Source organism: Rhinopithecus roxellana, chromosome 17, assembly GCF_007565055.1.
Source record: "Rhinopithecus roxellana isolate Shanxi Qingling chromosome 17, ASM756505v1, whole genome shotgun sequence".
Taxonomy (NCBI): Eukaryota; Metazoa; Chordata; class Mammalia; order Primates; family Cercopithecidae; genus Rhinopithecus; species Rhinopithecus roxellana.
In genome coordinates this window covers 69,075,201-69,081,983 of record NC_044565.1, presented here as the reverse complement: position 1 = coordinate 69,081,983, position 6,783 = coordinate 69,075,201, and the positions used below count along the sequence as shown (strand labels likewise).

The following is a 6,783-nucleotide window of genomic DNA, read 5'->3' as shown; positions in this document are numbered from 1 at the left end:
ACTCTGATGCTAAAGAAAATGGAGACCTTTTTGAAATGACCAGAGGTAGGAGAGGTGTTGCTGAAACCAGCAGAATCTGTGATCTAAAGAGGCAGTGACTAGCAGTGTTCATCACTAGGAGGAGGACAGGATGAGAGTGGGCTTGTCGCTGTGATGACAGTGTCGCTGTGACGACAGTGTCGCTGTGACGGAGTGTCACAAACAACTCAGGAAGAGTTCACCCTGACACCCCAATACATATGCCTCTAACACTCTGCACTGCCACACCCCTGGGGAGTCAGTCACACGTTGGCCATACCCTGAAGTGCACACTATCATTTATTTATTTATTTTTTGAGACAGAGTCTCGCTTTGTCACCCAGGCTGGAGTGCAGTGGCGCAATCTCGGCTCACTGCAAGCTCCACCTCCCGGGTTCCCGCCATTCTCCTGCCTCAGCCTCCCGAGCAGCAGGGGACTACAGGCGCCTGCCACCACGCCCAGCTAAATTTTGTTTTTAGTAGAGACGGGGTTTCACTGTGTTTACCAGGATGGTCTCGATTTCCTGACCTCGTGATCCTGCCGCCTCGGCCTCCCAAAGTTCTGGGATTACAGGCGTGAGCCACCGCGCCCGGCCCCTGAAGCCCACACTATCACACGGATGCACAGTCACACAAAATACTCCCTACGGTGTCACAAATTCCTCATACACAGAGCCACACATGCCAGCCACAACTGCACATGCTAATAGTGTTAGGTTCCATTTTGTCACATGCGTCTGGGTCCCTCAGGCAGAGAAAGTGGCAACGAAAGCATGACCACAGTTAAACATACTTCTGATGCACACTGGCCTCACTGTCTCTTGGTCCCTCTGTACTCATATGTGTGCACACAGGCATATGCACACATCCGCGCACACATGCACGCTCACACACGTGCATCCTTACACACGCTCACGGGCGCACACACGCACGCTCACAATGTCACACGCGTGTGCGCACACGTACACGCACACGAGCACACGAGCACACGCGGACCGCACACGCGCACATGCGCACTCACACGCACACGCGCGCGCGCAGCCCCTCCCGCCGCGGGCTCAGCGAGGGCGCTGGAGGAGCTGCGAAAGGCCAGGTCCGGCGGGCGGGGCGGCGGCTGGCACTGGCTCCGGACTCTGCCCGGCCAGGGCGGCGGCTCCAGCCGGGAGGGCGACGTGGAGCGGCCACGTGGAGCGGCCCGGGGGAGGCTGGCGGCTGCAGGCGAGGCGCGGGCGCCGCAGCAGCCGGGAGCGCCCACGGAGCTGGACTCCCAGCGCGGCGCGGCGCCACAGCAGGTGGGTGAGACCCCTCCCCGGCCGCCGGAGACCCGAGCCCATCACCGCCAGCCACCCAGGGCCGCGCGGGGGAGGTGGCCTCCAGCCTCTGGTCCAGATCCCGAGAGCGCAGTCCCTCTGCATCCCCTGCGGCTGAGACGCGGCGGGAGCAGTGGCCCTTGCCCCTGTGTCCCCTGAGGGCAGGTGGAGGAAGGGACTGGAGAGCGAACCTGAGGCTCCTTGGTGTGATGTCGGGGCTTCACAGTTCCCCAGGCGCTTCCCCCAGCCCTGCATTCCGTGTTCCAGCAGTCCTGGGGGAGGGGCAGCTGGCGGGAGCTTTCCCCCTCATTCGACGGGGAAGAAATGGAGCACTGGGGAGGGCTCCAGGCTGTTGTCCCCTTGGAAGTGGCCGAGGGAACCAGCGCCCGGGCGTGGGCTCCCCTAGTCCTGTAGTCGCTGTCTCCTTTCTTGGGGGATGGGTGCTGGGAGGCACAACGGCGCCACAGGGATAAATTAAGAATTAAGGGAGAGGATTCCACTCAAAATTTTAGTTTCTTAACAGTTCGACTCTACAGGAGATGGAACTGCCGGCCTGTGAGGTGCTAGGTTCCTGTCCTGGAATAATTCAAGCAGAGGCCATTTGACAGGGTTGCTGTGGAAGAAATTTTTGCACTGGATGGGCAGTTACCCAGGATAACCCTGCAGGACTCCTGCCACGGCCCAGAGGCTCTGAAATACGCCAGCAGCACCTGCTTGGTGCCAGGCACTTACCCTGTTTTCTCATTACAGCCTCCCCAAACCTTTAGGAGACAGATACTGTTATCATCATTTTTAATATGCAGATCCCAGGGCTCAGAGAGGTTAAGACACGTGCCTAGGTCCCACAGTGAGCAGGATTTGATCAGAGGTCTAACCTGTAGGGCATGCTCTCCTCCCATGTACTGGTGTAAAGGCTTGAAGAACTCTGGGCCCGGAGGGTCATTGTGAATGTGTGAGTGCGCATGTGTGACATAGCTTTATTAAATTACATGGCAACTGTTAACAGTTATGGTGGCTTTCATGTGTTTATTAGGGTAATTATGTTCATGCACATTATAGTTATAGAAAATGGTTAGGGGTGTTTTTATTGGACAGGCAGTGGTTCAATAACTGTTTTATTTCTCTCACTTACAAAAGCTTTTGTTAATGTTTAGAAATGTCTAAGTGTGAACACATCACACTAACCTCATTACACATTGCACGAGGTGCCTTAGCCTTTCTTTAAACAATTGAGGTGGGTTACTTGTACTAAAATGTCACAGTTGGAAGCATTACTTAAGAGAATATTGGCCAGGTGCAGTGGCTCATGCCTGTAATCCCAGCATTTTGGGAGGCCACGGTGAGTAGATCCCTTGAGCTCAGGGGTTCGAGAACAGCCTGGCCAACGTGGTGAAACCCCGACTCTAGTAAAAAATACAAAAATTAGCCAGGTGTGGTGGTGCACACCTGTAATCCCAGCTACTTACGAGGCTGAGGCAGGAGAATCGCTTGAGCCTGGGAAGTGGAGACTATAGTGAGTTGATTTTGTACCACTGCACTCCAGCCTGGGTGACAGCACGAGACTCCATTTCTTTTTTTTTTTTTGAGACGGAGTCTCGCACTGCTGCCCAGGCTGGAGTGCTGTGGCCTGATCTCAGCTGACTGCAAGCTCCGCCTCCCGGGTTCACGTCATTCTCCTGGCTCAGCCTCCCGAGTAGCTGGGACTACAGGCGACCGCCACCTCACCCGGCTAGTTTTTTGTACTTTTTAGTAGAGACGGGGTTTCACCGTGTTAGCCAGGATGGTCTCTATCTCTTGATCTCGTGATCCGCCCATCTTGGCCTCCCAAAGTGCTGGGATTACAGGCTTGAGCCACCGCGCCCGGCCGAGACTCCATTTCAAAAAAAAAAAAAAGAGAGAATAGGCCTGGCGTGGTGGCTTATGCCTGTAATCCCAACACTTTGGGAGGCCGAGGTGGGTGGATCACCTGAGGTCAGGAGTTCTGGACCAGCCTGGCCAACATGGCAAAACCCCATCTCTACTAAAAATACAAAAATTAGCTGGGCGTGGTGGTACATGCCTGTAATCCCAGCTACTTAGGAGGCTGAGGCAGGAGAATCGCTTGAACCCAGGAGGTGGAGGTTGTGGTGAGCTGAGATCGTGCCATTGCACTCCAGCCTGGGCAGCAGAGTGAGACTCCATCTCAAAAAAAAAAATCTTGGCTCATTGCAACCTCTGCCTCCTGGGTTCAAGCGATTCTCGTGTCTCAGCCTCCCAAGTAGCTGGGATTACAGGCACGTGCCACTGTACCTGGCTAATTTTTGTATTTTTAATAGAGATGGGGTTTTACCACGTTGGCCAGACTGGTCTCAAACTCCTGACCTCAGGTAATCCTTTTGCCTTGGCCTCCTAAAGTGCTGGGATTACAGGTGTGAGCCACCACGCCCGGCCTTTTTTTTTTTTAATGACATCTTGCTGTCATCCAGGCTGGAGTGCAGTGGCGTAATTATAGCTCACTGCAGCCTTGAACTCCTGGGCTCAAGTGATCCTCCTGCATCAGCCTCCCAAGTAACTGGGACCATAGATATGAGCCACCATGCTGTATAATTAAAAAACAATTTTTTTTTTGTAGAGATGGGGGTCTCATTTTGCTGCGCAGGCTGGTCTCAAACTCCTGGCTTCAAGCAATCCTTTTGCCTTGGCCTGCAAAATACTGGGATTACAGGCGTGAGCCATTGTACTCAGCCCAGTCACTTGTATTTTTGAGGTGGACTACAACCGAATGCTAAGGTTGTCAGGAGGGCCCAGAACATTCCAGATTGAGGATGGAACAGGTTGGGCAAAAGCACTGAAAAAAGTGAAAGTGGAAAGTATTTTAGGAGACTCCAATAACTCCTTTGTTTGAAGCAGAGTGCTATCGTAATGCAGCACTGGAAGATGAGTCAACAGTAACTTGATATCTGATTGTAGAAGGCCTTGAATGCCCAGGTGAAGATTCTGGACTATAGTAGAAATAGGGAGCCATTGAAGGCTCTAGAGCAGTGGAATTCTAGCAAAGGAAGATTTATCTGATGTGGGTATGCAGGGTTCTTTAAGTGGAGAAAATACCAGAGACAGGGATAACATTAAAAGGCTTCTATATTAGTTTGTGCAAGAAGTAATTCATTATCCATTTAATGTTCACTGTAACCCTGTGAGGTAAATATCTCCAATATGCAGATAAGGTAACCGAAGTTTAGTGAGAATAATTAATTTACCCAAGGTCACAGGACAGTCAGTGGTGGAGCATGGTTTAAAAGTAGATCTGGCCGGGCGCGGTGGCTCAAGCCTGTAATCCCAGCACTTTGGGAGGCCGAGACGGGCGGATCACGAGGTCAGGAGATCGAGACCATCCTGGCTAACACGGTGAAACCCCGTCTCTACTAAAAAATACAAAAAACTAGCCGGGCGAGGTGGTGGCGCCTGTAGTCCCAGCTACTCGGGAGGCTGAGGCAGGAGAATGGCGGGAACCCGGGAGGCGGAGCTTGCAGTGAGCTGAGATCCGGCCACTGCACTCCAGCCTGGGTGACAAAGCAAGACTCCGTCTCAAAAAAAAAAAAAAAAAAAAAAGTAGATCTGGCTGGTTCCAAAGCTCTGTTTTCTGTCCATTAAACATACTGAAGAGTTAAATATATGAGGGGTACTTAGGACCAGGAAGAGGAGAGTGCTAGTCATTCACGGGGTAGGACTCAGGACCAGGTGCATAATTTGCAGGGCTCGGTGCAAAAATGATTGAGAGTTTCAAGATAGTGACAACAGAGCATTAGCCTAAGCACAGGGCCCCTCTGAGAGCAGGTACCTTGTGACTGCACAGGACGCACACCCATGAAGCCAGCCCTTACATGGTTGGTCTTCCGATTACTATGGCAATTTAACAAACCACCTCAAAATGTAGTGGCTTAAAAGGATAATGGGCCTGGCGTGGTAGCTCATGCGTATAATCCCAGCACTTTGGAAAGCTGAGGCAGGAGGATTGCTTGAGCCAGGGGGTTTCCGATCAGCCTGGGCAACATTGTGAAACCCTGTCACAAAAAAAAAAAAAAGATATCGTTGACATCGACTTTGCACGTGAGTGCAGGCTGTGGAGACAAGCACATTTCTACTGCATTCAGTGTTGGTGGGGGCAGCTGAGAGGCTGAGGTTAGAATCTGGAGCTTAGCTCTCTCCCCTGTCTGCTTATTGGGCTGGGAAGATTTGAGCTGGAGGCTTCTCAGGCATCTCTGTTTCTAGGTGGGTTCTCCACACTGTCTCTTCCATAGGGTGGCTTCAGGGATGCCAGGCTCCTTCCATGGTGGCTCAAGGTTCCAGAGGCGCATGTCTGTGTGTCAAGTGAGGGGGAGAACCAGAACCAGGCATAAGCTAGGTCACTTATTACCTGGACTTGGAAGTCATGTAAGCATCATTTCAGCAACTCATTAGAAGCCAGTCACTAAGACCAGATCATATACAAGGGGAGGTGAGTTAAACTCCAAGTTTTGTGGGAAGGAATGTCAAAGAATGTGTAGACAGATTTTTAAAGTGGCGTAATGAGTGACAGGATGAGTGGATCTGAGGGGTGCTTCCCCTTTAGGACTGAGCGGTTCCCCGCAGAGTCATCCTTTGGAGTTCACAGATATCCTCCTTTATTTTTTTTTTAAATTATACTTTAAGTTCTAGGGTACATGTGCATAACGTGCAGGTTTGTTACATATGTATACTTGTGCCACGTTGGTGTGCTGCACCCATCAACTCGTCGGCACCCATCAACTCGTCATTTACATCAGGTATAACTCCCAATGCAATCCCTCCCCCCTCCCCCCATCCTCCTTTAAAAGACATCTGAGGGCCGGGTGTGGTGGCTTATGCCAATAATCCCAGCACTTTGGGAGGCCAAGGAAGGCGGATCACGAGGTCAAGAGATTGAGACCATCCTGGCCAACATGGTGAAACCCCGTCCCTACTAAAAATACAAAAATTAGCTGGATGTGGTGGCATGTGCCTGTAGTCCCAGCTACTTGGGAGGCTGAGGCAGGAGAACTGGTTGAACCTGGGAGACAGAGGTTGCAGTGAGCCGATATCATGCCACTGCACTCCAGCCTGGTAACAGAGCGAGACTCCGTCAAAAAAAAAAAAAAAAAAAAAAAAAAAAAAAAAAAAATGGCACCTGCTAGTGCGTAAGAACATGTGAAGCCTGGATGATGAGTTTTGACAGCTCTGAGGGATTTAAATTACTCCAGTGCCTCCTGTTGGCATGGGTCCTAGAAGTAAGCAAAAGGGGTGGAGAAAGCAGTTTGAGAGGAGCCAGGTGGGAAGGGGGTGTGTGAAGCCACTGTGGGGCTGTGCAGATGAACTCTTGGAAGGAAAAAGGCCTCATTGTAGATCAGGCACCGCACTTTATACATCTTGTCTCATTAATTAAACCCTCACCACAGCCCTGCCAGAGGTGCTCTCATCAGCC

The 6,783-nt window shown here is 51.6% G+C and overlaps 1 protein-coding gene across 2 annotated transcripts in view; it reads left to right on the top strand.

Annotated features, from left to right (window-relative positions):
* Positions 1 to 1,030: 1,030 nt before the first annotated feature.
* The window catches only part of CGREF1 (cell growth regulator with EF-hand domain 1), a 19,373-nt gene continuing 13,620 nt past the window's right edge, over positions 1,031 to 6,783 (top strand). For both annotated transcript variants that reach the window (XM_030921295.1, XM_030921294.1), the window contains exon 1: positions 1,031 to 1,310. The gene's annotated coding sequence lies outside the window, so the exon portion shown is untranslated. The remainder of the gene's footprint in view (positions 1,311 to 6,783) is intronic.